This window comes from Papio anubis, chromosome 3, assembly GCF_008728515.1.
Source record: "Papio anubis isolate 15944 chromosome 3, Panubis1.0, whole genome shotgun sequence".
NCBI lineage: Eukaryota > Metazoa > Chordata > Mammalia > Primates > Cercopithecidae > Papio > Papio anubis.
In genome coordinates, this window is record NC_044978.1 from 34196228 (window position 1) to 34220777 (window position 24550).

At 36.8% G+C, this 24550-nt stretch overlaps 2 long non-coding RNA genes across 2 annotated transcripts in view; one reads left to right on the forward strand and one right to left on the reverse strand.

The window, feature by feature from the left end:
• LOC103884724 overlaps positions 1-24550 on the forward strand; it is an 89935-nt gene that overhangs the window by 24947 nt on the left and 40438 nt on the right. Inside the window, exons 6-7 of the long non-coding RNA XR_004182635.1 lie at positions 9905-10050; positions 21192-21332. This is a non-coding gene — a long non-coding RNA (uncharacterized LOC103884724). The remainder of the gene's footprint in view (positions 1-9904; positions 10051-21191; positions 21333-24550) is intronic.
• Positions 10050-18109, reverse strand: LOC110740442. The gene is made up of 3 exons (XR_002522270.2): positions 17575-18109; positions 16099-16211; positions 10050-11705 (listed from the first exon to the last, which is right to left on the reverse strand). It is a non-coding gene; the product is annotated as an uncharacterized LOC110740442 (long non-coding RNA).

Below are 24550 nucleotides of genomic sequence, written 5' to 3' on the forward strand. Positions count from 1 at the left end.
AGAGAGAGTGTGAGTTGATTGCTTATACAACTTGTATATTCATTACTTGGTCAGGCCACAGAATTGCTTTTAACACATTTATTTGATGATGGAGTGCTCCGAAGAATACCTGAACTTATGGTTTAACAGATTAATAAAACTAGAACAGCTCGGCCGGGCATGGTGGCTCACACTTGTAATCCCAGCACTTTGGGAGGCCAAGGCAGGTGGATCGCCCGAGGTCAGGAGTTCGAAACCAGCTTGGCCAACATGGTGAAACCCCATCTCTACCAAAAGTACAAAAATTAGCCGGGCATGGTGATGGGCACCTGTAATCCCAGGTACTTGGGAAGCTGAGGCATGAGAATCGCTTGAACCCAGGAGGCGGAGGTTGCAGTGAGCTGAGATCTCACCATTGCACTCCAGCCTGGGTGAAACAGTGAGAGTCCATCTCAAAAAACAAACAAACAAACAAACAAAACCTAGAACAGCTCATGATGAGGAGCTTGGGTTGAATGTTCTCCCTGTGTCCATGTTCACGTGGTTACTATCTTCCAAGTTCCTGTTTAAAACCAAGAATAATAATTCTTGGTCAGAATCTATTATTTTAAAATAATATTTTTCGATGAAGAGGAGTTTGCTTTAAAACCCAAGAGAACTTCATTGTGACTCTCCTGTTGTGGCCTGGGAGAGGTTCTGCATAGCACAGACACTTAAAACATCATTCACTCTGTTGACTCAAAAGAACGGAGTGACATCAGCTTACAGTATTCCATGATGCAGCCACCAAAACTTTTCTTTCTCTGGTCCCCATTTCAGATTTCTGAATTATCACTAAATTAGTTTGGGAAACATGACCAAATGCAGTTTTGTGTTACCTCTGAAATCCAAAGACACCCACAAGTGACAGATGCATATTGCTTTTAGGGGTAGTTAGTGCAATTTGTCTTAAATTCTGAAGAGGATAAATATGTATACAACTAAGACCAGTGGACTCCAGAAACATGGTAACTAACTCAAATTATACACAGTTTTAAAAATGCTTTTCCTTTTGGTGGTGGTGTGAGGGGTACGATGGAGCAATGTGGTTGGAATCAAGGAGTTATATAATGTAACTTAGATAATAACTTAGACGGTTGATAACTCTTTTGGTCTTAAGGAGTCCATGATTAATTAGCCTTTAGTTATTCTCTCTGTGCAACAAACCATTCTGCTTATTCCTTTAGTTCTACTGCTTACTGGGGAAACCACACTCACCTTGCACCTGACAGTCAAGTTGTATTTTTTTGGATTCCTTCAACTGGGACATTCCATCATCCCTATTGAATTCAGAGAGCCCATTTTAATGGCAACCTGTTCATGTTCATCCTTCCTCTACAAAGAAAACCCACTACCATGTGTGTTAAGGAAGTTTGTGCTAGTCCCACCAATGTATTTGTCAATGCCTTGGTGTGGAACGTCTTAGTCTGTTTTGGTTACCAAAACAAAATACCATAAACTGGGTAGTCTGTAGAAAACAAAAGTTTATTTCTCACTCTCCTGGGGGGCTAGGAAGTCCAAGATGAAGGTGCCAGCAGATTCAGTGTCTGGTGAGGATCCACTTTCTGGTGTGTAGGTGACACCAACTCACTGTGGCTTCTCTTGGTGGAAGGGGCAAAAAACTCCCTTAGACCTGTTTTATAAGGGTACTAATCTCATTTATGATCTAATCGTCTCCCAAAAGTTCCTCCTCTTAATACCATCACCTTTAAAGGTAGGATTTCAATATATGAATTTTGAGGGGACACATTCAGACCATAGTAAGGGTTTTTTTAATGCTCTTTTACAGAAGATCCTTAAGGAGATAGATGAATGGTTGGCATATTCTATATGTATTCCAACATTTATTTCTCCCTAACTCTTTGAATATTTTACACCACTGATAATAACATCCTGAATTCTGTGCTTCAGAAATTTGTGAGGGTTTTTCGGAAGCCACAGTGATGGGCGGATTGGAGGGTACCACAATCATTTAGTAAATGAGATCAAAAGAATCTAGATATCCTGAAGTGTCAGGGCAGTTCCTCACTATAAGAAGTTATCCATGTACTATGTAACGTTCGAATGCACTACTGGGTAATTGTGCATGTGAAGAGCTTACAATTACCCTATAACTGATCCTGGAAATGACCTCCATGTCATGTAAAAAGTACAAAGTATGTTTGCACAGTTTCAATCATTCTGACTTTTCTAGTAATACAAAGAAAGGAAAACTATAATTTGTTTATGTCTTCAACTTTACTAACAGTTGCTCACCATTTTGATAAAATCTCATCACTGAATTTTAGACTACTTATTTTACTTGAATCACCAATAAAACGTAATTTCATCAGTTCAAATGTATAGACATTACTATCACATATAATCTATTTATATATAATAAATATGTTTTAAAATGTCAAATGTAAATGAAAATGTCAATAATCAAGACAATATTAAAATTGGGTGTTCTTATTTCTCATACAAATAGACACTTATTAACATGGCTACTCTAATACAAAAACTGTAAAAAACATGAAGCCTAATTGGAAGACTTCGCAAAGAAAAAATAGTCATCAAATATATGTATTAGAGTTCCAAGATTTAAGGGAAGACTTAGGAAACCTCAATTTTTCCCTGGAATGTTAGAAAAAAATAGAAGGATAAAAACTATTGTTTATTACAAAATAACAAAATCACAAAATGTGTAAACCATACAAGTTGGTAAAAAATTATCATGTCAACTTATATAAAAAGTATAATGATGAAAGAATATCTAAAAAAGTAATTCCATGTATTCCACTGAGCAATCATATTGTTTCAAGTTGAGGAAAGATGTAGGAAATCATCTGTGTAATGAAGTGCATTCAAGCAAATTTTCATGACAAGTGGATGTTAGCACTCTTTGTGTTAAAAGAAAAAAGTTTTCTGTAACTACACATCTAAAGTTTATAAAAAATAAAAAATTCATAGCAGGAATGTTATTTTTAAAATTACTGATGGTAGCATTTTTGCTTCCATGTGAAAGTAACAATTTCAGGCCAGGTGCAGCAGTTCACGCCTGTAATCCTGGCCCTTTGGGAGGCCAAGGCGGGAGGATTGCCTGAGCCTAGGAGTTTAAGAACAGCCTGGACAACATGGCAAGTCTCCATCTTAAGAAAAAATAAAGAAAAAGAAAAAAAATCGGAAAAGAAAGTAATGGTGTCTGGAATCACCCCTCTGTTGTAAGCAATGAAAAAAAAAATTATATATAGAAAAAACTATCTTTATATACTAGACAATAGAAAGTATAGGACTTGTCTCTCAGACAAAGTAAACCACTGAAATGAACACTATGAGCTCATCAGCTTTCTTCCAGCAGAAAATTTCAAGATGATGGAAGAGAGAGTGAGATTCCTCCACTGGTCTTACTGACTTGAGGAGATGGAGACCAGAGCTTAGACAGATCAAGCAGTCTAGAATTTGTGGGATAGAGTATCAAAAAAGAGGAAACTTTGCAGTTAAAGCCACAAAATCTGCATGGGGTCCTGTTGGGTCTTGACTAAAAACCAACCTGTATATTCAAAAAGTGAGATTGCATGAGCCAACAAAAGACAAATTCCTTGGAAACAGCAGTTGCCAAAGAAGAAAACTCCCAAGAGTTCATGCTGGGTCTGAAAATATATGAGTTGCCACTAACCAGAGTTGAAAAGATTCACTGTATACACAGGGCAGTCAGTTAAGATCCTAAATTGGTCATATCTTAGAAGTGGGGGCTAAATAAACCCAAGGGTAGTGACTACTATAAACAAGCCTTCTAAAAGGCTTTAAAAGCAAGCCTCAGACATGAAGTCCTTGCCCATGCCTATGTCCTGAATGGTATTACCTAGGTTTTCTTCTAGGATTTTTATGGTTTTAGGTCTAACATTTAAGTCTCTAATCCATCTTGAATTAATTTTCATATAAGGATTAAGGAAAAGATCCAGTTTACTGGCACAAGACAGGGATGCCCTCTCTCACCAGTCTTATTCAACATAGTGTTGGAAGTTCTGACTAGGGTAATCAGGTAAGAGAAAGAAATAAAGGGTATTTGGTTAGGAAAAGAAGAAATCAAATTGTCCCTGTTTGCAGATGACATGATTGTATATTTAGCAAATCCCATTGCCTCAGGCCAAAATCTCCTTAAGCTGATAAGCAACTTCAGCAAAGTCTCAGGATACAAAATCAATGTGCAAAAATCACAAGCATTCTTATACACCAGTAACAGACAGACAGACAGCCAAATCATGAATGAACTCCCATTCACAATAGCTTCAAAGAGAATAAAATACCTAGGAATCCAACTTACAAGGGGTGTAAAGGACCTCTTCAAGGAGAACTACAAACCACTGCTCAGTGAAATAAAAGAGGGCACAAACAAATGGAAGAACATACCATGCTCATGGATAGGAAGAATCAATATTGTGAAAATGGCCATACTGCCCAAGGTAATTTATAAATTCAATGCCATCCCCATTAAGCTACCAATGACTTTCTTCACAGAATTGGAAAAAAAACTGCTTTAAAGTTCATATGGAATCAAAAAAGACCCCCGCATTGCCAAGACAATCCTAAGCCAAAAGAACGAAGCTGGAGGCATCAGGCTACCTGGCTTCAAACTTTAGTACAAGGCTGCAGTAACCAAAACAGCATGGTACTGGTACCAAAACAGAGATATAGACCAATGGAACAGAACAGAGCCCTCAGAAACAATACCACACATCTACAGCCATCTGATCTTTGACAAACCTGACAAAAACAAGAAATGGGGAAAAGATTCCCTATTTAATAAATGGTGCTGGGAAAATTGGCTAGCCATAAGTAGGAAGTTGAAACTGGATCCTTTCCTTACTCCTTCATGTCTAAAACACCAAAAGCAACGGCAACAAAAGCCAAAATTGACAAATGGGATCTAATTAAACTAAAGAGCTTCTGCACAGCAAAAGAAACTACCATCAGAGTGAACAGGCAACCTACAGAATGGGAGAAAATTTTGCAATCTACTCATCTGACAAAGGGCTAACATCCAGAACCTATAAAGAACTCAATCAAATTTACAAGAAAAAAACAAACAACCCCATCAAAAAGTGGCAAAGGGTATGAACAGACATTTCTCAAAAGAAGACATTCATACAGTCAACAGACACATGAAAAAATGCTCATCATCACTCGCCATCAGAGAAATGCAAATCAAAACCAAAATGAGGTACCATCTCACACCAGTTAGAATGGCAATCATTAAAAAATCAGGAAGCAACAGGTGCTGGAGAGGATGTGGAGAAATAGGAACACTTTTACACTGTTGGTGGGACTGTAAACTAGTTCAACCATTGTGGAAAGCAGTGTGGCGATTCCTCAAGGATCTAGAACTAGAAATACCATTTGACCCAGCCATCCCATTACTGGGGATATACTCAAAGGATTATAAATCATGCTGCTATAAAGACACATGCACACATATGTTTATTGCGGCACTATTCACAATAGCAAAGACTTGGAATCAACCCAAATGTCCATCCGTGACAGACTGGATTAACAAAATGTGGCACATATACACCATGGAATACTATGCAGCCATAAAAAAGGATGAGTTCGTGTCCTTTGTAGGGACATGGATGTAGCTGGAAACTATCATTCTCAGCAAACTATCGCAAGAACAGAAAACCAAATACCGCATGTTCTGACTAAAGGTGGGAATTGAACAATGAGATCACTTGGACACAGGAAGGGGAACATCACACACTAGTTCATATTGTGGGGAGGGGGTAGGGAGGAGGGATAGCATTAGGAGATATACCTAATGTAAATGACAAATTAATGGGTGCAGCACACCAACATGGCACATGTATACATATGTAAGAAACCTGCACGTTGTGCACATGTACCCTAAAACTTAAAGTATAATTAAAAAAAAAAAAAGCAAACCTCAAATGAATCAAACTGTCCCTCAAGTAACTTGACAGCTTGTCACAAAAATTTCAACATTACTTAAAGGAATACAATACAATCTGGCACACACAAGAAAAAACCACAATATCTGGCATCCAGTCAAAAATAAGTAGACATACAATGAAGCAGGAAAATATGGCCCATAATCAAAAAAATATCAGATAACAGACATAAACACAGAAATAAAGATCTAATAGAATTAGCACACAAGAACATTAACAAAGCTATTCCAATTATGTTGAATATTCTCAGGATTGCCATTGGAAACATTAATGTTCATAATCAAGAGAAAAAAATGGCATGTATGAAAAAGATAACTTTGAGATATGAAAAATACAGTACTAAAAAATAAAAATGTCACTAAATCAAATTACCAGAAAATTGATCTTTGCAGGAAATAAGAAGTATAGTGAGTTTAAAGATAAAGAAATGGAAACTAGCAAAAATGAAGAATATGGCGAAAAAGGACTAATTATACACAATTACTCGGTGACCTGTGAAGAAATATCAAGTTGTCTAACATTTGGGCAATGGGAGTTTCAAAAGGAGGAAAGGGAGAAACAGCAAAAATACTTGAAGAAATATCTGCAGGGTTTCCAAGTTTAATGAAAACTAATATCAGACAACACAGACTTCAGAACAAGGAATTTTATCATAGACAAAGGGGGACTTCATTAATAAAGATGAAGGTTTCTACTTATTCAGATTTGACAATTCTAAATGCACACACACTTCATATGCTTCAAATCACTTTCAAAATATATGAAAAAAACAAATAATAAAATGATAAAGAAACAAATACACAAATATAGTTACCTCTTCTCTCAGTACTTACAGAACAAGTAGACAGAAAACCAAAATGTTATAGAAGACTTAAACAGCAGTATCAACGAATTCCTCCTCATTGACATTTATATAAAAATTTACTTTATAACTTCATGTACATATTTTCAAAAGTACATGAAACATATGTCAAGCTAGTGCATATGCTAAGCAATAAAATGTCTCAATAAAATTAAAAGAATTAAAATAATCTTGAACAAACATGTAGTTAAACTGATAACAAGATAAATATTTACTGCCACTTTTTTGCTGCCTTGAAACTCACACTTTTTGGGTACTGCCTCTTCCAGGAGAGCTATTAAACTGACATAGCTCCATCTTCCCCTGACATTCATCTTGGTGGTTTTAAAACAGTAGTTAAGATACAAGGAAAGGTGTGAATGAGGAACAAGAGCAGATAACCTCACAGTATTTCAAAGGTAGGCAGCTGCCAACCTCTGGCCTTAGCTTGGTAGGAGGGGAGGAATAATATTTGAAGAAACTTTAAAGCAAGCAACTAAATTCTTAGACTAGACGTATTCTTATAAGTAAAATTAGACTGTTTTGTGACTACACAGAACCATAGACCTGCTTATAACTTCAGAGTAAGCAGAAATGCCATGCGAGGTAAGTTTCCAACCAGGTGCTATGGTTTGAAGGTAGGTTCCCTCCAAAATTTATGGTGAAACTTAACTCCCACTGTGGTGGTGATAAAAGGCAGGGGCTTTTGGTGTGGTGGCTCAAGCAGACCTAGGTGTGGCTAAGGCTGCTGCTCTGGAAGATATAGGCTGTAAACTTTGATGGCATACATGTGGTGCTAACTCTATGGGTGTGTAGGGTGCACAAGCTGGGGAGGCATGACTGCCTTCACCTAGCTTTCAAAAGGATCCCTCAGAGAGCACAGCAGAAAACTACCACAGGGGTGGGGCTACCACAAAGACACCCCACTGGGGCAATGCCCATTGGAGCCATGGAAGCAGGGCTATGCCTGAACTCCCAGAACTATTGAGCCTTCAGCATGCTGCATCAGCCTGGGAAAACTGTAGGCAGGGGACTTAAATGCGTGAGAGCTGAAACATGAGCTCTGGGACTGCACAGGGCCTGGGGGGCCAACCTCCACCCCAGTGTGTCCACAGGTGGGACATGGAGTCAAATATTATTGTCAAGCTTCAAAAGTTAATGTTGTTCACCTTGTTGAGTTTTGGACTTACTTGGTATCTGTTAACCCTTTCTTCTGGCTTATTTCTCTCTTTTAGAATGGAAGTGTGGGTCCTGTTTCTGCCTAGCCATTTGTATTTGGGGAGCATATAACTTGTTTGATTTCACAAATTAACAGCTAAAGAGCAATTTGCCTCAGAGTGAAACACACCTTTGAGTTTAACCTATCTCTGACTTGATGACATTTAGGTGAGAACATGGACTTAACACTTTTGAGTGGATGCTGGAATGAGTTAAGATTTTGGAACTATTGGGATGGAATGAATGCAGTTTGTATGTGAGAAGGATATGAATTTGGGGAACCAGTGTCAGAATCTTATGGTTTGAATGTGTCCTCTCCAAAATGCATGTGTTAAAACTTAATTTCTCTTCTGGTGGTATTAAGAAGTGGGGCCTTCTAGGAAGTGATTATGTCATAAAAAGGGCTGGAGGGAACTAGCTTAGTCCCTTTTTTCTTTCCCGCCATGGGAACACGGTATTCATCCTCCTCCCACTTTGTCCCTTCTGCCATGTGAAGGTAGAGCTCACCTCCTCTGGAGGATGTGGCAACAAGGCACCATTTTGGAAGGGACACTGGGTCCCCACCAGATACCACATCTGCCAGTGCGTTGGTCTTGGACTTCACAGCCATCACAACTGTGAGAAATCAATTCCCATTGTCTGTAAGTTACCTAGTATGTGCAGGTTTGCCAAAGCAGCATGAATAGACCGCCACACAAGGGAAGAAGAGACTACCCTTGCTGAGTAAATGTTAAAGATCTGTGGGGACACAAGACTGAAGTTGTGTTTATGTATCCTAACATGGTGGCTGCACCAGCTATCAGGCAGGATAACCACCTAATTTATCATGTAAACAGAAGAATTATAAAAGGAAAAGGGGAAACTTTTAATAGTTTAACACATTGGGCACAGCCCCGTACTATCCTGAGAAAACAAAGCTGTATGGTCAGTATGGGAGCATTATATTCCTTGATCTGCCAGTGGCCATCTACCACATAGAAAGACCCTGCCCGAGAAGAAAGCCAACAGAGTTCAATGCAAGACTGAGAGATGGAGGGAAAGAGGCAGCGCTGCTGGTGTTAGCGAAATGCCAGAGCTTCACTAGGTCCTGCTGCTCACTGCAGAGACTTCCAATCACTGAGACAAGGCTTTAATAGGGTGCTACAGCCAAGAGAAGGGATATTCAGTCTCAAATCCATCTCACCAACCTACTAAAATTGGAAGGTTTTTAGAGCAGGGAAAACAGGAATTAGAGAGGGGTAAGGAAGCAAACATGATGGATAAGACGTCTGACATCTCATTTTCTGGATGTGGTGATCTGATAAGTTTCAGTTCTTTGTCTGAAGTTTGTTTTCCTGAGGTAGGAACTCAGATGAGACAGATGTACATTTCAAGTTTTAAAATCAGGAAGGTTGATTTGGGATTATGGGATTCACAAAATCCCATAAATATCAGTTCTATGGGACAATTGGGCCCGTTTCAATGGCATGACCTTTGGCCCTTCTTAGGTGTGTGCGACCCATTAAATTCTCTTTCTCTCCCTCCCTCCCTCTCTTTTTTTTCTTTTTTCTTTTCTTTTCTTTCTTTCCTTCTTTCTTTATTTCTTTTCTGTTTTCTTTATTTTTATATTTTGCTTGAACTGATCAGAGTTTAACCACCATCACTTGGAACAAAGAGAAAATTAGTACACATCACTTTCTCAGACATGTGAGCAAAGATGAGCTAGTAGATTAGTATCTTGTCATTTTTGTTTGATACTACACTTGAGAATAGGCTTTTGAAAAAATTATACATAAAAACTGACAAATCACTATTATATGAATATTGCAACTAGCTGCTTTTATCAACATTAAAATCTGCTGGTTACACATAAAGCAAAATGATCTTTCCATTTTCATAGCAATACCAAGAAAAACAACAGGACTAAAGACTAGCCTAAGATTTGGATATTGAGAAACACGACCAGACGGCAGAAGTGAGGTTGGTTTTAATACAGAGAGTATGGATAGAACTTTCTTTCTTCATTGGGGTTTAACTGATGTTCAGGTAAGTAGACCTGATTTCCTCTTCTCCTTTTAAGAACTTTAAATACATGCATTTTTACTGATTGTATCTCCTCTGTGTTATTTACAAATGCTTTGGCAGATTATACTGAATTTGCATCATTTCTTTTTCTTTCTTCATACTCCTTGAAATTATAATGGCAAAACTGAATCTTGTTTTATTGCAAATGGTACTCGGTTGGTGAAATTTGTCTTAATGATACACTAAAATTGCTGCTTCACGTTTCAGTCATATTTTGTGCAAGACCCTCTCAAACTAACTATGGAAAATTATGATAGAAGAGCAAGGTGGGTCCTCAGGCTTCACAAATGAATTATCTTTTCCCTTTCATATAGAAGATTAAGATCCAAATCCGTTTTTACAGATTTAAAAATTTTCTATCTATTAGAGAATAGTTTCAGAATAACTCAGGTTTATTAAGTGCAATTTTACATCCTTGTAGTAAAATAGTCATAATGAATAAAAATGAGTATGGTCAAATTTAGTATTGTGTAATAATTTTTATGTTATCAAAAGTAATTATTTGAATCATGGCAATGCCTGAATATTAGAAAATTTATATTCACAACCTTTCTCTCCTGAACTCTCCAAATTGCACTTCCTCAGACGTACTTTCAGACTTTTTACACTTGTTCCCAAAATTCTTTTATATCATGGCTATGTCTCAGAGTTATTAGGGATGGAAGAGAACTATCTTCCCAGAATGGGGATGTATAATTTTAGTTCCCAAAATGTAATTTTTAAATCTACAGTCTTCCTTTATGCCTTATATAGTAAAAGTTCTCTTCTTAGGCTGTTTACTGAGTGAAATATATCCTGATCCAAATACTTAAAACAGATTTCAAAGTAGGGATTTAATATATATATATATATACAAAGTTCAGTCAATGATATGCCAAATTTCCTTGTTCAAATATCTGAGCTCTGTCACTTACCATCCAGGGGACCTTCTTCTCACCCATTTTACTGCAATGGAAATCATAGCATTTGGCAAATGTGAATAGAATATTTATGAGAAATAAATGAAACAACATTTAGGTACCTATAATCGTACCTGGTACATACACTTTAATTCTTTTGAATATGGAGCTAATTACTTAAGGGAAACTTGGTTCTTAGCTTTTTGGACACCAATTGCAGTCAGAAATTCATTATTTCCATGTTATAATCCCAGAGTCTTTCTGAAAAAGATCAATGCAAAAACTCTGATCAGAAAGCCAGAAAACTCCAGTTATCTAATGCTCAGAAATGGAGTAAATGAATCACCTACAGATGTCCAAAAACTGCAGTTCATACTGACATTCGAACAAATGATTAAGTTGAACTTAATCCCAAAATGATTTAAACAGTTTAAATGCCTATTTATTGAAGCATTAAATCATGTATTAAAGTACATAAGCCCTGGAGGTAGAAACATTTTCATGCATGAATTTAGACTGCAGGAGAAATAAAATCTTTCTTTTAAGCAACACAAAGGAAGTAAAACCAAATTAATGAAAACTAAAAAAATACTGCTTAAAAAAGAGAAAAGCACATTTAAGGATTACCTGTTTATGTTTGATAGGCTTCCATGAGAATTCGTGTCTGTGGCTTTATCTGAATGAATATGGTTCCTCAATACGTAATCTGTATGCCTTCTTAACCATGAAAAAAAGAAAAAAAAAAAAAACAGAGAAAAAGGAACATAGCTAAGAGAATTTGGAGGTGTACCAAAATTTTGTGGTATAAGTGAGACAATATATGGCATAAAGCCATGCTTTTCCATCCTCATTGCACATTAGTATCCTCTGGAGTGCTTTAAAAATGCCTGCAGGAAATGCAAATCAAAACCACAGTGTGATGCCACCTTACTGCTGCAATGATGGTCATAATCAAAAAATCAAAACATAATAGATGTTGTCATGGATGTGGTAAAAAGGGACACTTTTATACTGCTAGTGGGAATGTAAACTAGTACAACTACTGTGGAAAATAGTATGGTGCTTCCTTAAAGAACTAAAAGTAGATCTACCATTTGATCCAGCAATCCCATTACTGGGAATCTACCCAGAGGAAAAAAATGTCATTTACACATGCCTGTTTATAACAGCACAATTCACAATTGCAAAAATATGGAATCAGCCCAAATGCCCATCAATCAACAAGTGGATAAAGAAAATGCATATATATATATATATACACACACACACACACACACACACACACCATGGAATGCTACTCAGCCATAAAAAGGAAAAAACTGGTATTTGCAGCAACTTGGGTGGAGTTGAAGACCATTATTCTAAGTGAAGCAACTCAGGAATGGAAAGCCAAACGTCATATGTTCTCACTCATAAGTGGGAGCTAAGATATGAGGACTCAGAGGCATAAGAATGATACAATGGACTTTGGAAACTTAGGAGAAAGGATGGGAGGGGAGTGAGGGATAAAAGACAACACATTAGGTACAGTGTACACTGCTCAGGGGATGGGTGCACCAAAATCTCAGAAATCACCACTAAAGAACTTGCTCACGTAACCAAACACCACCTGTTCTCCAAAAACCTAATGAAATTTAAAAAGCAAAGAGAAAAAAAGAAAGGATAAAATAAATTTAAAATAATGTGGGTGGAGTTTAAAAGGCAGGGAGTAGATTTAAGAAGGCCAGCTGGGATCATGGTTTACACATCTTATTCTGACAGAAAGAAGGCTTTCGCTGGGGCTGGTGGTGAGGGGTAACAGATGTTTAGAATCCAGTGGACCTCAGATAAATTATGCTCTGATTGGGGTAATTTTGATCATGGAGATATAAACAATGGTGAAAAACAACAAATAAATGAATAAATAAGCCTGAGACCCAATTCCTGGGATTGTGATTTAATTAATCTCATATGTGGCCAAAATATTTATATATTTTCAAAGTTATCCAGGTGATTCTAATGAGTACCAGGGATCAGAAGCACTGGATGAAGATTTTCCTGGGTGTAATTGCCTGGGTTTAAATCCTTGCTCTATTTTTTACTTGCTGTTTATACTTAAGTAAATTATTTAACCAATCCAAGATTTAGTTTCTATGACACATAATTTATTATTCACTGCCTGGCGAGCTGACGTTTTGTAGTGCTACTTATTTACGAAATATTTTACTATAAATATTTAAACAGAAAATCTTCTACTGCGCCCTGTCAACATATATCTTCCGCATGCTCTGAGTGCCACTGGATACTCTTATGCAGTGAAAGCTAGCATTAGAGACAGAGGTCACCACTCTTTGCTGTTGATTATTTGGCCGAACTACTAGAAACCATCCACAAAAGTGTGCTGTGCTGTGGTAAGGTTGAGTGTTTTGAAACAGGTGTTATCTACTCCTCTAAGGCCTCACTTTATGCTATTTATTTTATGATTCACAGAACTCATACTGGATAACAAAGCTACTAATAGTACAAAAAGTGCTTCCAAAGTATGTAACTAAAAAAAATTATTTATGGGATACTTAGGGCTTTTTTTTTTAATACGAGGTCTTCAAAATCTCACAGAATATCTCACTTTAAACCAGTCACATCTTTTAATAGATATTCCATAAAATAAAGGGTTTAAGATGTTCCATTAGCCACATGTGGCTGGTAGTTTTGGAGCTTCTCTGCCTGGACTCAAGCAGTGCGGATTTAAATCATGGTTCTGTGGTTTACCAGTTAAGTGATATTGACAAGTTTCTTAATCACAGTTTCCTATCTATAAAATGATCACATGGGATAACCTATGTAAATTCCTACGACAGTATCCATCACAAACTCTTGATTAATATTAATAATCATCATCACTATTCTTATCATGTTCATTGTCACTAATGAAATGCTGTGCAATTGTCAGTGCTGACTCAACACTATGACTTTCTGAAATCTCTTCACTAGAAACACGTCTAGTAAATTTTCAAATGAATGTTAAAAAATTATATAAAATATATATTACTTACTACAATAAAAGGGTCCTAATTCCAGGAGCATTTCTCCCAACTGTGTTTAGAGGAAAACTCTGGCCACATTCAATGATTGAAGAACTATAGGAATTTTTTTTATAGTACACCCCTTTTATTACAGTACAGGACAGCATAAATCTCCAGGGAAACCCCATGTGAAAACTTAACGAATTACACTCATTCTCATATTCCTCAAACACATTTGACTATAATACCCTTTATTTTATGGAACACCTATTAAAATTGTGTGAAAGTTGTGCTCTACGGCTATGCTTTGGGAAATGTATGGAAAATGTCTGCTCTGGTGGCTGATCTCTGTCATAGAGAAGAGCCTTGCTTCTGTTTACCTCAGACGGGAGGGAGTCGGGTTCCACATTGCTTTAAAACAGTGAGGCATGGTGCAGCTGCCCGACCCACAAGTGGCCTCGGTAGCCTCATCATGCTGCTGCTTTTTGTGTTGAACATGGTAAGAAGTCACTTGTGAACCCTGTGACCAACATGTGGCATCATATCACGTTAAAGCTCACCTGCAGCTAATTACTAACAATGTTTAGGGTCACATCAGTTCTCTCCTTCTCTTCCTCTTATTTTCCTTTTAGAAATGTGATAAAAAATATTTCTAAATCATGCTGAAACAGATTAATGAGAATTTTAATTAAGTTCCATATCTGGGCTTAAATATATCTTCAATATGTGGAACAGTATCACTAAAATATGCAATCTAGCATCCAATATGAACATATGAATAAAATACTAGAAATCTGTACTTTTCATCAACATAGTGGAATAGACTAACAAAATGTAATTTCAGGTTCAATATTTTTTGAATCTCCAGAGGGGATTTGCTACCTATTCAAATAGATAAGAATAATATGGAATAAGTGTTTTAATAATCCATTGAAGTAGATTCTTCTATAATACTGGAAAATATTTTTACTTTTTTGCAATCTGCTTCTTTATAACATTTTTATTAATTATAAAATAATAAGCCATAACCCAATAAAGGCAAATAACCTCAATTTCTACATGTCCTGCCTTGAAACACAATCCAGTATATATTAATGAACAAGTAATTTAACCTTTCTGTGACCAGAGTTTCTCATCTGTAAAATAGAAGCATTTTTGGTACTTACCTCCTAGAACTATTGTGGGCAATATATGAGATAAACCATGTAAATGTGTATTGTGCATGTGAAGGACAGACTCCAATGTAGCCCTCATAATCCCTAACAAGGTATTCATGGCTTTGTATCATGTATTTCCATTTAGTATAGGTAGGGCCTATGTCTTGCCTCTGGCTAGTCGAGGCAATGAAGTACATGCGATTACATATAAATGATTACATTGCATGAGATCATAATATCCATCTTGGGAGGAGACTCTCTCTCTCTCTTTTGCTGCCCTTGAGGAAGCAAGCAGCCATGTTGGGGAAGCCCACATGGCAACTAAGGATGGCATCTAGCCAGCAGCCAGCAAGAAACTAAGGTCCTCCTTTTGGCAGCCTATGAGGAACTGAACAATGCCAAAAACCATATGAGCTTGGAAGCAAATTCTTCCCCAGTTGATCCTCAGATGAGACTGCAATCCCAGCTGACACCTTGATTATGGCTTTGGGAGACCCTGAAGCAAAAAATCCTGTTAAGCTATGCCTAGAGTCTGATCGCAGAAACTGAGATAATACATGTTTGCTTTTTTAAGCCTCTAAGTCTGTGGTAATATTATTATGCACCCACATATGATTAACACAGTTCATGATGCATAATAAATGTTCAAATATATTATCTATTATATTGTTAATATTTGAACGTTTACTATATGCAATGCACTGTATTAATCATACGTGGCTGCATTTTTATTTTGTTAATATATTCTTAATAGCTAATATTATAATATAATCATTATATTGCTATAATAATTGTTATTGCGAATTGTAGAAATCTTAATTCACATTTAATTTTGATTACTTTATGGGCTAATGAAGATTACATTTCTTATTTTTACTAAAGCTTTTGAGGTTGTGATTTTGCTACTTAACTTTCTATTTGTTTCTATGAACAAACATGCTATTTACTCACCAACTTTTGTTTTTTTCTCCAAATTATTTTTCACACTGAGATGTGAGGAGATGATTACAGGTACAGATTCCTTTCCCTTTCAAAATTTATATTTGGAGTCCAAATGCTTTTGACTAGAGGAAAACAAGGTGCAGTTCATGCCTCCAGGTGTACAGCATACAGTCAATGAATGTTAGTTTCTTCCTATACAGTATACAAAAAAACCCCAAAATACATGTATCTATCTAAGAAAATGTAGGTAGGAGAAGGGGGATTTGGGAGGTGACGCTTCTCTGTTTTGAAAGATTAATTTTTAATCAAATGAAAACGTCTAGTAAAAAGCATCAATTTTAGTGGTACAACTCAATGAATTATCACAAATTGGTGATAGCTCTGGTAATCATCACTGATGTCTACACATACAACATTACTAGAATACCAAAAGTCCCCTTGTACCACTAAATTTAACCATAATCCTGGCTATTTTTTCCTATTTGAAAAAACTCTTTTCCATTTATTTTCCTTGCTTACTGCATCAGGAACTGAGACAAATGTGTCAAAATCTCCAACAGGAATTTGGATGTACATTTTTTTCCCTTAGTTCAGTCACATTTTGACTTATAGTTTAAGCTCAAGTTATTAGGTTCATACAAATTGAATATGTTATAGATACCTGATGAGTGGAACTGTTTATTATTATAAAATATTTCTCTGTACTTTTCATAATGCTTCTTGTCATTAGAATTTACATTTTCCAATTGGAAGCCAATAATCAAATGGTATAATTATAAAAAAAAATTACAAGGTTGTTAATTTTTACTTAAGATATTTATATTGCATAGACTTTTAACCATATACAGCCTTATTTGGCATTTAAATATGTTCTATCCTAAAATGCAGTAATAGCCACTAAATTGATGAAAAAGTATAATCTGAACAACATAAAGATCTCTCTAACCACTCAAAAACCTTGAATGTATTCTAAAACAGGATTTACAGACCGCAAAATACTGTATAGTTGTAGTCTTAATTAATAACTATACCAAACTTACATTTAAGTAGATAAAAGTACCATATTCAAACTACTTGCTTTCTATGAGAAAAAGATTCTGAATTCTAACAATGTAATTAAAACTGAAACCCTTCCCAGAGCCACAAAGACAGCAGCTGTCGAAGTCTCCAGTTCCTGCAGCACCCTTCCTCCTCCCCTTGTCACTTTCCCCCTGCCAAAAAGGGGGGGGAAAAAAAGAAAAATCCAAAAAAAGAAAACCATTTTTTCTGCACAACAGTGGGAAAGATATTGCTAAATTTTCTTATCATATGGGTTTTTCCATGCTTCCCCCAGGGGAAAAAAATAAATGGTTATCCTTCCTTAGGAGAGCACACACTGAGAGTAGCACTAAAAGACATTTAGATTTGAGAACCCGTGCCACTATTTGCTCATGGGACAGAACAAATCCCCTTCCCACAACCATCTGCTGACTATCCCCACTCCACCTTAGTTTTCTGCAAAGCTTAGAGACCGTGGGGCTAAAGTCTTGTGCTGTTCCTGATTCCGCTTGACTCATGGTGCATTATGATGGAGTGAGTGACTTAGAACCACTGTTGTGGGGAAAAGTAGAACTTTGCAGTGAAAAGAAGCTTAAGACAAGATCAAAGAGATTTAAGAAGGAGGAATTGTTGGAGAAAGAACATGAATTTAAGGCAGGGTGTGAGGACAGGAATAAGGAAAGTGGTCACAGGGCACACGCTCCCTTCAAAGGTCAAGAGTCTGTTGGTACTTTTCCTTATTTAGATTTAGGAGAAAATATAAATCAGTCAGAAATTTAATCTCTTTTTTCCTGTCTTAACTCTTTTTTAAATTTACTATAAACTCTCTAGTTCTTGTAATGATATTACCTCTCTCTGCACAGACTACATGTAACTTTTTAAAGATTAAAAAGTATTGTGTGAGAGGAAGGAGGATGAGTATGAGTGATAGGCCATTTTATAGTGTTGGTGGAGAACTAAAGATTAAAAACTGTTGTGTGAGAGGAAGGAGGATGAGAATGAGTGATAGGCCATTTTATAGGTGTTGGTGGAGAACCCAGTCAATCCATCAGGTTGACTAGAGTCCAAAAATGTTAGATAACCACCTCAATTCACAAAGTTAGTGAGTGAAGAACTAGGACCTAACCCCTTTTGAGTCTAGAGCATCTTTACATTTAGTCTCTAATTGCTTTTTTTCCCCCTAAACATGTTATTCAAGCTTGCCGGTTTCTAGAGCAGAATGAAGAAAATAAAATCTGTACTTTTAAAAATCATTTAATGAAATATATATATATATAAATAAAATAAAATGTATATATACACATAAAGAAATATATAATACACACACACACAAACACACACAAAGGGTACTACATGAAAAAATAAAGTCACAAACAATAAAAACAATTTGAAATTTAATATTTGCAATGTTCATCCTAAAGAGTATTTTTTTCTAATTAAATTGGAAATCAGAATTGTGAGGGAAATGCTGAATTGACCTGGACTATGCCAGACAGCAATATTTGGACTATGCCAAATCAATGACAATTGATTTTTTTCCACTCCTGTTGTGTGATTAACTTATTTGTCCTCAGAGAAAAAAGGAATTTAATGAAAAGACACATTTTAAACACACATACACAATGACAACAGCATTATAAATATTGATTGGCTGGATCTGCCTCATATACAGCAAGTGCTCCTAATCCTGGTTTTACTAAAGCAAGCTGCATGTCATAGAACCATATGAAGTTGGCTCTCAACCCTAGTGGGGATGATGATGGGGGTGAGGGGTGAGAAATTACCTATGGGGTACAATGTGCACTATTTGGGTGATGGGTACACCAGAAGCCCAGAATTCCCACTATACCATTTACCCCTGTGACCAAAAACCACTTGTACCCTTAAATCTATTGGAATTTTTTAAAATAATAAAGTAAAACAAAAACAAATCTAAAAAAATGGATCTCAGAATATGGCTTCGGTTTATTAGTTTTATGTCTTCTGCATATATTTTGTGGGGAAGAATCAATTTTTTTGTTAGATTATTAAGTGGGATGGGTTTTATTTTAATATGCTTCCATGAAATATCTTTAGGTAACTGGAGAAAAAATAGGCTGTATTCTAGAAATATAGTTTGTTCTACTATAATGCTTGTTTCTGAAATGCAACTCTGTTTCAATGTGATTGATATGTTAGGCAAGAAGTTGATCATAACACTAATTTGATTATGCACAATACTGTCCACTAGGTGAACACAGAAAACTGCATTCACCTGAATAAAAACATGTAGAAACACACACGCATAGGTACACTTCAACCATCTACCAGCTAGCTTGCTTCAATGCATGTGTGATAAGCTGAGCCTATCTTCTCTGGTTACAACTTTCTATTCAACTCCAAATAACCTTTCTTCTGCCACTTCACAATAATGCACAAGTTGCAGCCCTTCCAATGCACAGTTATACAAGGAAATTCAATTTTTCTCCAGGTGAAGTGCCAAATTTACTATAAATTTTAAAAATTAACCATTTAATATGGGTAAAACTGTGCTGCCATTTTTATCAGGATATTACCTTTTTTTTTTTTTTGAGACGGAGTCTAACTCTGTTGCCCAGTGGTGCGATCTCGACTCACTCCAAGCTCTTATCAGGCTCCCATGTTTTAAAAATATGTCACTGACAGTTTTTGAGTGTTGGGCCCCCAGACCCATTTCTCCCATATACCCTGTCTTTCTTACTGCATGATTTGTCTAGTGCAGTAAATTTTAGGAATACATATGTTACAGCAGAAATGAAGGTACCTTAAAAAAACACTATCTTATCCCTGGGTTGATGTCCTCATCCACTGTTTTCTGTGGCTTTTAGCCCAGCCCTCTGAGAGCTTGTTCTTTGCCTCTCATCCTCCTTAGCGGATCTGAAGTAGGTGCATGTGTGCTATGCCTCCTCACACTGCTCAGCTTTATCAGCCTATTTCCTACTAAGGGGTATGATATTGCAACAAAAAATCCAGAACACCAGGGTCATGGGATGATACGATGGTTCCAGCCTATGTTATAGACCCACCTTGTGGATAGGAAGGCATATTCCATTAGAATAAAAAGAAGAAAGCATATCAGGCAGACACAAACATTAATAAAAATAGTTACGAAGGCATGAGTGTGTGTCCTGACCCAGAATAAGAGGCAACTCTCATCATTGAGCCTCTTTGAACCCTTCTGACTATCCTGGAATGGAGGAGAAGAAGTGATCTCATTCATCTGTTGATACAGCCCCTTTCCCTAACCTCGTGCCAACTCAGCTAGACCTGCACTGGGCTTGCTTATTCACACACCCAAGCTCATCAACGTTTGTTAAAGAAGTCAGTGGAATTCGAGAAATTCACTTTCTTCTGAACCATTCTGCCCCTGGAAATGCAGGTGAGAGTGTTTTTCTTTAAAAATGCCACTGGTAATAAGTTCATTCACCCATAAACTTTCCTATTATTTTGCAATTAAAAAAATCTCAATTAGTATGTATTCCTTATTACACCCCAAGCATTTGAGATTACACATTTCTAATCAAGTAAAGACATTATAAATGAAAAAAAACAAAAACAAAAAACAGGAAGGTCGCATTGCCTTGTAAACCCGACGTACTAAAGGAAAATAACATGACATTTTACAACCAAGAATTTAGAAAGAAAAAAAAACCTGAAATCTTTATTTTTTTCACAACATTTAAAGGACAATGGTTCAAATTATATTGAGAAATATAACAATTTTGGAGAAAGGAAATTCACATCTATAAGCACATCATGTGGGAAGACTTTGTAATAAGAGTGCTTTGGAAATGTTGCACCAGAAATGAGTAAAATAAATGAATGTTCAATGGTATCAGGCAATGGTCAGATATGTTCATCTCCATAAAGAGCCATACAGCTCTGGCATGAGGCAAGCAATGCTCTTAGGTCAGAGTACCTTTTGCCTGGGAAGTTCTTAGATGAGTAACAGTGAGGAAACTAACAGGTTAAGAGAAAATAATTGCCTTTCCTAAGATGATCCAAACAGCGTTCAAGTCTTCAAACTGTTTTGATGCTCTTTCCAGCATACCATACTGTTTGGTGCTCTTATCAATATATCCTGGTGTCTCCATACCCCTACTGTGTAGAAGAAGAAACCTTGGACCTTGTTTACAGAGGAAGATTCCATACAGGCAAGGTTGGGATCCCTTGAAGAGTGTCACTGTGTAAGTATTATGGGTTAAATTGTGCCCTCTCCCCCAAAAATATGTTAAAATTTTAATCCCTAGCACTGCAGTGAATAGGACCCTGTTTGGAAATAAGGTCTTAGTACTGTAATCAAATTATAATGAGGTCATTAGGGTAGGTGCTAATTCAATATGACTGGTGTCCTTATAAGAAGAGAAGACAGAGACACACAGGAGGAAGTCAGCCATGTGATGATGGAGGCAGAGATTGGAACAATGTATCTACAAGCTGAGGAATGCCAAGGACTGTTGGCAAACACCAGAGGCTAGGAAGAGGCAATGAAGGAGTTTCCTACAGGTTTTAGAGGAAGCATCGCCCAACCAATACCTTCCTTCCTGATCTGTGAGACATGAATTTCTGTTCCGTTAGCCTGGGTAAGGTTCTTTGTTATGTGACACACTGCTACGGTATTTTTGTTTCAAAACAGGCGTTGGAGCCTGGCACAAAAAGCTGTGGCAGACACTGTTCGTTACCTAGACAAAATCCATACCTCTTCCATTGCATCTCTTCCCTGCTAAAAACCCCTGATTTTGTTCAGACATTGAACACTCATTGGCCTACTTCTGGCCCCACACAGAAGGTAAAATGTAAATTAACCTAAGTCACTCAGGGTCATCTCATCTCCTTTACCAGTGGTGTTTTGTTAAACACTCTTTTTTTCCCCTTAGACATTATCATGTGTGATGAGTGGCTTACGTGGTGGTTTATATTGTTCAGCCAGGTTGCAGCTATGAAGGGAAAGTCAACAAGAACCACAGAGAACTCAACCTGAATACCTGACAACACTGAGCCATTGAATTCATCAGTCCTGTAACTACCTTATCCTGGGCTTCCTACCACCCAATGTAGTATTATACCATATCATTGTTTAGTTGGATTTTCTGTGATATGTTCCTAAAATCATCCCAATTGATGCAAATGTGAAGGCAACAGAAAGCCATAGATTTTCCATGTCCTCATTACATTGTCCAGAGGCAGACAGTACCGGGGGGCCTCTCAGTGAGGCTTTGCCATCTCAAAAATGCCCACTGGATTGCATCAATCAACAGGGTGTTTCTGCATCTTAGGTTATTCATTTCATGCAAAATATATATGTCAAGGGTTTTACATTATTTAGTAAATGCAATGGCACAGGAAATATTCATAATGCATTTTGGATTATAAAAATATGAAAACATTTAGCTTGTATACCTTTTCAATTATTTGGGTTCCAGAAGCAGCCACTGCAACTTATAATGATTTCTAACAATCATTCTCTCTGTTTTTCAAACTCCTTTCCAATTTTCTGCATAGTTCAAAAGTCTAACTGTTATAATACCATGAAATCATAGACTTGGGAAGGATTAAAAATTTATTTGACCCTCTATTACCCATTTGATATTTGAATTCTCCCTCCAGATCCTCACTGCAAAACCAGAATCTCCTTTCCAGTGACAGGGAACTCACTACTTACTCTATCTTTAGACAGTTTTATGTGTAAAAAGTTCTTTTTTTCTAGGTTAAAAAATTCTCTCCTTGTATATATTTTGCAAGTGGCCTTAATTCTATCCACTAGGACCACAGAAAAATTTAATTACTCTTTCATGTAATAGCCGTTATCATGTGAAGTCAACCGTATAAGTCAGTTCTTTTCTTTTTAGTCCCCTCAATTCTCATTTCCAGGACACACACACACACACACACACACACATACACACACACTACTCCAAGAATACCTTGACTAGTGCCTTTAATTAGAACTGTCCACCTTTCCTCGTAATTATAATTTTATTAATGCATTTAATGGTCATTGAAACTTTAGCTATTTACACACTCTGCAGCTAAGCCCATGTCATCTACTAAAGTATTTACATTATGTCCACATTGTCCCCATTACATTTCATCTTGAGGGATGTGGTCCATTGATCAGTTATTTATTGCTTTCTGAGTCCTGGGTCAACTATCCACACATTTGCCATTTTGACCAGCCTTATTCTTTTCTTAAATTTGATATTCATCTAAAGGGTGGACGTGATCCTCCTTATTGTTTTTATTATTAAACTAAACTTGCCTCTCTTCTCCAAATGGAGATGTTTAATCTTTGTAAGTTTAAGGATCCTCACTTGACATTTACCTAAGATTGCTTTTTAAATTCCAGGAAGACTTGAATGATGCAGACTCAAGGCAGACAACGAGGGAGGGAGGTATCTGCTTAGGTTGGCACCTGAATGTGTTGGTATCTGCTGAGCCACCTTATGTCCATTGTGATTTTGGTTTTATTAAATGAAAATCCTGGCATATTATTTTTGTTCCTTGAAAAAAGTTCCCTTCAGGTCTGTGCCATGCTGTACCCTGAGCATAAAGGCTGATGCTGTTGCTCTCTTGCCAGCTTGGAGCTGTCAACCTAAATAACGGAGAGAGGTTCTCTAAAAGAAAATTACATTTATTCAGGAGTAGAACATTGCAGTGGGAATATCCGTACCATATTAAACTATGTGCTTGTTCTGGGAGGTAAAGGAAGATAAAAGTTTTAAAACAAAAAATGAGGAGGATCACATAACTCTTTTGAGATAATTATCCTTGGCTGCAAAGATCAATAACAAGAGTGATGCCAGTTCAAGGTTGGACAGGCAGTTGCTGGAGAGATGTCCTTGCAGAAGGATTTTGTTTTTTTAGTATAAGATTGCAATGACATTAGTGCAAAGTTATGTTTGTTTGTTTGTTTGTTTGTTTTTTGTGGAGTCTTTTGTGATAGCTTTGTTATGGTGCATACAAGCATGAGACCCCTCCCCCATAGACTTCCCTGGCTCTATCTGTCAGGGTTCGTTATTGTTTTCAATATTAGTGACTTCTTTTTATTCTGACAGCTTTCACATTTGCCTCTTTTGATCAAGGTTTTTTTTCCAAAAGCATCACAGATCTATTATCCTGCAGTTAAGCTTTAATGGTCCTTTGTGCCTGAATGAATCTTTCCTGCTTGCTGGTCTCATCCCACATTGGGGGAATGATTAGCAACTAGGAATCAGTATTCAAAACTTGTTTAAAGCCACATTTCAGCAGCAAGGGAGTTTTGAAGGGAATGACTCTAAACCAAAATCTACTTGGAGTCCATTATTGAGTTCAATTTTGTCTGTTCCACAGTCTTTTGTTATCAACTCAAATTGCTGGGCCAGCAGGTAGTGCTGCCATAAAAAATTTAACAAGTAATAGATAACAA